This window comes from Myotis davidii, unplaced genomic scaffold, assembly GCF_000327345.1.
Source record: "Myotis davidii unplaced genomic scaffold, ASM32734v1 scaffold143, whole genome shotgun sequence".
Taxonomy (NCBI): domain Eukaryota; kingdom Metazoa; phylum Chordata; class Mammalia; order Chiroptera; family Vespertilionidae; genus Myotis; species Myotis davidii.
In genome coordinates, this window is record NW_006294876.1 from 1251176 (window position 1) to 1260728 (window position 9553).

The following is a 9553-nucleotide window of genomic DNA, read 5'->3' on the forward strand; positions in this document are numbered from 1 at the left end:
TTCCAGCATGGAGAAAAGGCATCTCTGCTTGTTTTATATCCCAGCACCACCCAGAGATGCTATGTTCCTTCCAGGAAAGCAAAAAGCCCTCATTTTTAAGTAGCAGATCGTCTCTCCAGTTCATGGGCTTCCCATTACTCAGAAAAACAAGAGGTGAGGATCATTAGCTGGCAATCGTTTCCTCATCTCATGAAAAGGATGCAATCTCCCTATTGATGCATTTGTATTCTGCTTCCCTAATTGTCCTACATGCCTGCCTATGCACGCAAACACACAAACACGCATACACAAGCACACACTACACACACGCATACTTACACACAAATACATACACATCGTCACATCCTCATTTCTTTCTTTTTTTTCATTTTCTGTATTAAAGCTTTTCGCTTACTATCAATTTTCTCCTTTTTGTATGGTATCAAATTTATTTATTTTCTATTTCCAGCTAAGGCTTCTTTGTACATCTCATTTTCCAACATCCACCAAATTACAAATTGTAGTTAAATGTCAACCTATATGGCTAAAAAAGACTTGGTTGGAGCAATTGGCATTTGATCAATAATATAAGCACTTATTATTGCAAGATTAGATGGAAAAATAAAATAATCCTTGACATTAATATTGTTTATGATCAATTTCCTTTTAATTCTCATTTGCTTATATTTTATTTTAAATGGTATAGCAGCATTTTATTTGTCATGCTTTATGCCTTCCAAAAGCAATTTGAGAATATTTCTATTGCTTCAATAAAACCTCTTTGTGCCAATTTCATGTAGTTGCGCAGTCATATCATAAAGTGGCTGGTGTCAAACAAACCTCCATTTAGTGAAATTCTTTTGTCTGGATTTATTCCTGCAAAGAAGAAGAATATTAATGAGGTTATATATAGTTTTGCTGGGAAAAAATTATTCTTAAAAGATGCTTTCAGATATAATTTTTGTACTAATTTCAGCAGGTAAATAACTAAATAAACTAGATTTTTTGAGTGCATTATCAAAAGACTCAAACGTATAACCCAGTTTTTCCAATGTAGAATGTATAGAATCCTAAGATGAACAGCAAAAGTACAATGACTTCTTTCATAACCAAACTATCTATGGAATACAATTTTTAAAATATTATTCAATATATAGTGTGACAGCCTGGCCAGGGTAAATCAGTGGGTGAGCATCAACCTATGAACCAGGAGGTCATGGGTGGATTCCCTGTCAGTGAACATGCCCGGGTTGTGGACTCGATCCACAGTAGGGGGCATACAAGAGGCAACCAATCAGTGATTCTCTCTCATCATTAATGTTTCTATCTCACTCTCCCTTTCCCTTCCTCTCTGAAATAAATAAAAATGTACACATTTTTGAAAATATATAGTGTTACAAATCCATAGACCTAAAATACATTTATTCTAATAAATTCAGAAGTGTAAATCTGCAATGGACCTTAGAAAGAATGTAATTCTTCAATTTATACATGAGAAATTGAACACCAAGAAACGGTAAGAAATATGCCCCTCTGCAAATTGGACTCAAGCCATGGATGAGTATCAGAAAGTTTTTTGATTTTTATTTGCTTACCATATAAAATGCCCACCATAAAGTTATTAAAGACAAGAATTACATTTTTCTCTTTATTGGTAAGTGTTTTATTTTATAACAAAATGCTCAACTTTTAACAATCTCTAATAAATTATTTATGCGTGCAGTATTGGTTAGGAATTCTCCCAGCTAAAAGTAACGGAAAACACCACTTATGGTGACTTCATAAATGTTGATTTATTTTTCTGACATAACCAGGAGTCCTGAGAGAGGCAGCTGGCATTGGTTCAGTGGTTTTAGCGTGTTAGGGTTGGCATTTCTAAATTCTCCTGGGATTTCCTCAGATCTACCTCTTAGTCCCAAAATGGCTGCAGTAGCTTTCAGCATTCCAGTCTGCCTTCAAGAAAGAAGGAAGAAGGAGCCATGCCACCATGTCTTTCCCTTCTAGCAGGTAAATAAAGTCTTTCTTACAGTTCTTAGCAAGTATATGTCCGTGTCTCAGTGTCCAGGACTAAAGAATATGGGTGCTCTCATTGCAAAAGAGATTGGAAACATGAGAACTTAGTTTTTTCAACTGTCATAATAGAGATGACAATGGAGAAATGGATTTGAAATACCTGAGGGTGAGCTAAAAAGAATACATTCTTAATTTTAGGTAGACAGATAATAGGTAGATAGTAGATGATAGACAGACAGATAGACAGATGATAGATAGATGATGATAAATAGATGATGATGATGAAGATAGATAGATAGATAGATAGATAGATAGATAGATAGATAGATAGATGATAGGCAGATAATAGATAGATGATAGATACATAGATAGATAGATATAGATAGATGATAGATAGATAGATAGATGATAGATAAAATATAAAAAGAAATCAAGAAAGAAACAAAGTAAGATATCAAAAGAGAAAATAGGAAAAATGTATTCTACTGCCACCTTAAAACAGAAAAATGAGGCATTTCAAATAAGAAACAGGGAAGACATGAAGCTGCACTTAAATGTTTTCTAAATGCCTTCCACGATGAGATCCCAGAAGCATGCTCACTGGGCTAGTTTCACTAGTGACCAAAGCAGCCAACAGAGAGAGTATGACCATCTCAATGGACATTAAGAACTTGTGTGTTTTGCCAGTTGGTCGGTCAAGGGAAACTCGGGGAGACTATTGCTGAAAACTCACTTTGAAGTGTCTGAAATTTAAAATCATTTTACTGGGTGAGTAATTTAATTTTTGCATACTCTTCTTAACACAGACTTTGAAAGAACAATATTATTACAATTTGTCATTTGACTTTAAAGGGATTTCCAAGTATTCTGAAAGTGCTATGAATATTTATAAAAAGCTCTTTTTAAAAATATATATTTTACAATTTATTTTAGAGAGGGAGAGGGAGAGATAGAACATCAATGATGAAAGAGAATAATTGATCGGCTGCCTCCTGCACATCCCACACTGGGGATCGAGTCCACAACCTGGGCATGTGCCCTACTGGGAATTGAACCATGACCTCCTGGTTCATAGGTCAATGCTCAAACACTGATCCACTCTGGTCAGGCTGTAAAAGCTCCTTTGCTTTCACTCAGCATAGTCCAGTAGAAAAACCAAGTGGGCCAGATAAATTGCCATAAAATCAAGTCAACAGGTTTAGTTTCTCAGTCATACTTGCCCATTTCTCTTTCTCAAAACAAATGTGAAGGATTATGCTGTCTCCTCATCTTCAATTCTTGCTAGAATCTAATAAGTTCCATGATAGAGGCTCTGGTGTCTTGTTTGCTGCTGTATCTCAAGTATCTCCAACACTGACTAGTACAATGCAGTCATTCAATAAATAGTTGTTGCCTAAGTAGGTAAAAAAAAAAAAAATCAATCCTTTGTAGATCAATTGCCTACTAGACAAATGATATTCTCCTTTGAGGTGAAATTTAATACATCAACATAAGCTGCACAGTAATAGAGTTAAACATCAGATCCTTCTTCAGAAAATAGCTCATTGATTAAAATAAAAAAAGAAATGTAGACTATAAATGTCTTAAGAGTGAGAACCACATGCCATCTTTTCGTCTTCATTGCCAAACCCAGTACCTAGCACATATAAGTGTTTGTAAAATGAATTACTGGTCAGATTTTATAATGCATAATTACTAAAGTCGTAGCAATCAATATTTTGCTTCAAGCCTTAAAATAAAACTATTTTGACACATTTCCAATACACATACAATCCTTCAACTCCATTCTTAAGAATGGTATTTAACCTCTAAACATTCACCTTGTCAATTAGTGGCTAATGAAAATCTGAGGAAATTAGTGGCTAAGGAAATTCATAAGGCCCAAGTCAGAGTAAAGCAAACATTTATACATGCATGTGCACATACACAGGTCATATAGCTCTCTTTTCTCATATTCTTCTGGGCTTGTAAAATAAATTGTTCTCAAAGAGAAAATAAAGCAATCAACTAAGAATCCTAGTGGATTCGTCTCTAAGAACACAGAAGCAAATCACTCTATGAAGAGCAGGATTCTATAAAATAGTGTTTATTAATTTATACCTATGCAATTCCTACAACAAGTGTAAATGAAGATAGTGCATTTCTTTATGGCTAGAGGATGAAAAGCTTTGTTGTTGTTGTTTTTAAATTAACTCTTTTTTGTTGGCCTCCAAACCATCCTTAAAGCAGAGCTCCCATGAATACCATGGTACACACCATTCCACAACAGAGCAGCCGGTGAGGTACATATGTGCATCCTTAACAAATCAAATGCTGCATCATTTAAATACTTTTAAAACGGGTTTACTTTTTCAATTGTGATATTTTTACAGTTACATGCAAGTTTAGCTAGGTGAGCATGATCCCATGTTCATATGCTGTAGACATAAATGTACACATTTAAAAGCAAGTCCTATAATTCGTGCAACTCCTACTGATTTCAGCCAAACCATAAGCAGTCAGCATCCCTCTCCCCTAACTGCAAGCACAAATATATTTTCAGTGTAAGCATTTTATTCCATAATGAAAAGGAGCGACAACAACAACAAAAGATCCAAAGCAAAATGTTCAAAGACAGAAATAAGTCAGTTGCCAACAAAAGGCTGATTGAAGCCCTGCTATTAGGTGCATGCATATTTAAGACTGCTCTGTTCCTTTGATGAATGGACATTCCTATCATAATAAAAACTTCTCCATGTTTAATTTAAAAAAGGAAAACAGAAGGCTGGAGTGTTCATTAAACATTACCTTTTTCTCATGGTGAGGAAGATGCATCACGGTCATTTCTGTGTTTTCTCACAGTGCTGATTTCAAACCCCCAGCTGAGAAGGCAGCTGTGCAGAGCAGGGAGCTGGTGAGCGCAGCAGGAGTCCTGTTCCCTGATGCTACCCCCAGAAATCCATGCTTTCTTGCAGTTGCTGTGTTATCATTAGTAATGCCAGAAATATGAAATGCTGTCCTCTTTTCTGCAGCAGTGATACAAAGATCACAGCGATGTGTCTTTAAAGACTTCCAAAGCCTGAAGCACCCTCTTTTTATTGTCCTTTATTTGATGTCGCTTCCAAAGAGCAAGCACTGGCTACTTTTCAAGGAATTTGAAATTCTGGAGAACTTTCATTAATCATTATGCTAATGAATAGATGGCAAAACAGACATGAAAGTTGAAGCATATGGGAGAGGGGATGGTAAGGTTGATTTTTCCCCTCCCCATACAGAAAGAAAGAAAGAAAGAAAGAAAGAAAGAAAGGAAAAGAAAGAAAACTTCACTGTTATACAGCAATTTTTTTCTAGGTTGCAGCTATGAAAACCTTACCTTAAAAAAAAAAAAAAAAACACTATATCGTATGTCTGTGATTAAGGTAGCAATATGAAATTAACTGCCACCTAAAATCAAGCTACATTTCTTAAAAGCCCTTGAAAATTGAATTAATTTGTCTGTTTCCATCCAGTAGCATTAAAAATGGTTTATGAAGTACTGGGGAAATGACTTAAAAAATAATTACAGGGAAACTACTGAACAACAGAAGGGCTGCAGTTGCTGGCTGCAAGGCATGATTGATGTTACAATATTGTCATAAGTGAATTAAGTGTGTCATGTTCAGAGCTAGGAATTCTGGTGGGGATTAGCCTTCAACATCAAAGAAAAAATAATTCGTTGTATTTCTGAAGGTAGCATAGGTGTTAAATATATATTGTAAAGTATTTATAAACTCTATGTTATATCCACACATATATACTATATGCCTAATGTATAAAATTACATTTCTATGCATAAAATACATATGTGTGTTGCTATGTATATTCAGGGATATTAGGCTTCAATAGCTAAAAAAAATATTTACTATGTTTCAATATTTTAAATAATTATAAAAATATTTAAAATAAAACTGAACACTTTCAATTTTCATATTTTACTCAATTTATGTTAGACATCAAAAGACAATGAATGAACAAAAACTCTCCCTTTAAACAGGTTCAACAACAAAAAAGAGAAGATTCAGACATAACTTGGCTCAAGAAACTCCGACAAACACTAAATAGTAAAATCTGTTTTTATGTTGTATTACTTAATAAACTTTTATTCATAATTTTAAAATTTTGAACAGTAATTTTAATATATATTTTATTATTGAGTATATTTCTGTTATTACCTGAAAGCAACAATCAAATATCAAAGTCAGTAAAAATTATTGACAAAGAGGAATACATTTTAAGAGTGTCTTTTATTTATATTTAGCAATTTTATAAGTCAATTTTGGAAAAGATGTAGAGCTGAAAGATTAACATTTAGAATAATTTATCTAAGGATTATGTCATCCAATAGGTATTTATGATAATGTACTTGGTGTCTAGAATTTTATCTTGCTAATTTAAAACCAAGATTACAGCAAACAAAATTTCAGGTAACATACATTATGGAGTTATTTCAGAAAGTGTCCTTCGTATTTCAAATGGAATTCCAACCAAAAATATTTGGAAGACTAAAAAAAACTGATACATTTTTTTTTTATGATTGCAGAACAAATGGCCACAAATTTAGCAATTTAAAGCAAAATAGCCATCTCATTTTGAAAATTTAAATGCACTATTTTTATAAATAAGTTTAAAAATGTTGCCTTAGCATCTTGTTGTATGATCATAATATTTTTTTTCATTTACCCATTCATTTACAATACCTATTGCTTTGACTTCTGCAAATAGTTGAAATTTTGCCCTGAAGAAATTATGTAAGTATTTTGTCTACTGAAACACTATTTCTAAAGATAGCAAATATTTCATGTTAGTCTCAACACATATATGCAAGGCCATTCAAAGTGCTATGCTTTATAAGAAATTGAAGACAATAAGAAATTGAGCAGATAATATCTACAACAGTAATATCTTAGAGATGCATTTTCACCATTCTCCAAAATAATTTTAGATACCCACAAAACACAGATAAAAAAGAGTGACCTCACAAATAATTATAGAAACTCAAATCAGTTCAAAATTATATTCCATTTTTGCCTATTAAATAATTTTTAAAATATAAAATTTACAATAACAATGGAAGTGCAGTATTATATATTACTGTTGATAGTTCAAACTGGTGCATGACAATTTGACAGGAAAATAATGACAACAGAGAAATCAAAGGGGAAAAATTACCAGAAATTAATATTAATGGCCATGTCTGGGATATTTTTATTTATAATGGTGCTCAGCATATGACATCAAAGAATTGAAAAAGTGAAAAAAAAATGAACTGCTCAACAGTAAATAAATCATTCCAGAAAGTGAAAAATCAGTGCTGGCAACGGGCAGAGTGAGGCTGTGATGAGCAACATACACAAAACATCAATACTCATCTGTGAAGTGTGGCTGTGACCAGGTCTGAAACAAGACAGAGACCAGGATTATCAGCAAACACAAAAAACCACCCAACATCCCCTCTTTGTACTAACCCAGGTGACCACTACTTATTTACCAATGATAACATGGCACCACTTTAACCTTCCTACCACCTAGAGAATTCCCAAGATACCAATCCCTGAATTGGCCCTATTTTTGACAGCATCCAATTCAGAAATGACTCCCTCCTCTTTAAGCCCCATTTAGAACCACCCACCATAAGCCAAATCTTTAAAAACCATCTCCAAAACCCTTCTACTGAGACCTCCACACTTTCTCTGGAGAGAACTCGCCCTTGCTTCATCAAGTTAAATAAGCTTACTTTGTTTCTCTTCAGTGTGTTCTCCTGGATTTTGGCTGGTGGATTTCAGTAAGTATTTGACCTAGACCTTAGAAAATGGAGAAAGTATAGAGGGGAAGAAGGAAGATTCAACCTGGAGTGATGACATAACCATCTGATAAATTAGGAAACTACATTTTAGATTGTGGGTAATCACTCCAAGGGTCATTCAATGAATTACAAATTACAAATTAAATCAGCTCTCACATGTGTCAAAGATTTATTTCTGTGGGAGTCAACCGTCACTTGCTGCAGTATCTTCCCTGAGCCAAGGAAGGTTCACACCAAAAAGCCACCTAAAAAGCTTCAATGAGAACTTTCTGATCTAAACCAGTTGTCCCTCACAGACACCATCCAACTACTAGGATTGTCCTCACAAGACTACAAAGAGATTTCTCTGATGCCCTGCTACATTTTTATGTTCTTGTAACTCTGGGTTGGGCCAACAATTACAAAAATAGGAGGAAATACTTCTTTGAAATTAACTAGCTTTAAAAAAAAATAGAGGAAAAGAAGATCAGTCATATTTTGATAGAGAAAACTTATGCCAAGTTCTAAAGGCATAAAAATGCCAAGTGCAGGAAGGGATATATTTCAAACTTTAAATTGGGTCTGGAAATGTTGCAGGGATAGATACATATGGCAGACAAACAGAATGCATGCCAAAAGAGGCAAAATGAGTGTGAGAAGGTGTGAAGATTGATCTGTGCATATGGGGAACATTAGCCAAAGAAAATATCTGTGTAGGAAATGGGCCACATTTGTACAGACAAGCGAGACCAGTGGAAGAGGTTGTGAATGTGCTATGAATGAGGAACCAGAAAAATTACAGTTTGACATTTTAGTATATTTTTCTTTTTATATTTTTATTTATTTCAGAGAGGAAGGGAGAGGTAGAGATAGAAACATCAATAATGAGAGAGAATCATTGATCTGCTGCCTTCTACATGCCCCCTACTGGGGATCGAGCCTCCAAGTTGGGCATGTGCTCTGACCAGAATCAAACCATGACCTCCTGATTCATAGGCCAATGCTCAACCACAGAGCCATGCCGACCTGGGCCAGTTTGACATTTTAAATGGTCTTAGATTCTATTTATTGATTCCCCCCTCTGATTCAAAATAAGTATTTTACTTCTTTATTCTAGAACCATCCCTTTCCTCTTTTCCATTCAATTAGCATAGAACACATGAGAGAAGCCTGCTGCTCTTGTAGAGTTTAAATGTAGACATATCTAGGAGGAATTTAGAAGGCATGACCAAATATTTATTTCGTCTTATTTCATGTTTTCCCATTAATGATTAGAGAGTCAGCACTAATTGGAGGGGTTAGAGAGGAGGGTATCACATGAAATGTAATAGAATGACTCATATGTTAAGGGAAGATTTTAAAATGGAATACATACTGAAAAGTATTATTATTCTGAAAAGGTAGAAGGCATAGCATTCTTGTCTCTAGTTTCAAGGTGTCCTATTTATAGAGACAACTCTATTAACATGTATTGAGCCATGACAAAGGTATTTTCACATTTCAACAACATCTTAGTTAAAAGCAAAAGCTCATCTGGTGACTTGGTTTTAATGTTATATGAAATATATATGACTGGAATAATTACATAATGTTCATAACAAATGATCTCAAAATCTTAGAAGCTTAAAACAACAAATGTTTATTATCTCACATTTTCTGTGGGCCAAGCACTTTGCTATGGCTTAGCATGGTCCTCAGGCTCATGGGCACCCACAAGGCTGCAGTAATGGCAAGACTTGACTGAGAGAAGATGTACTTTCC

General features: G+C 34.4%; 1 long non-coding RNA gene across 1 annotated transcript; it reads right to left on the minus strand.

Moving 5' to 3' along the window:
* Positions 1–3211: 3211 nt before the first annotated feature.
* LOC107184050 lies at positions 3212–5119 on the minus strand. The gene is made up of 2 exons (XR_001514867.1): positions 4780–5119; positions 3212–3385 (listed from the first exon to the last, which is right to left on the minus strand). It is a non-coding gene; the product is annotated as an uncharacterized LOC107184050 (long non-coding RNA).
* Between the last annotated feature and the right edge of the window lie 4434 nt (positions 5120–9553).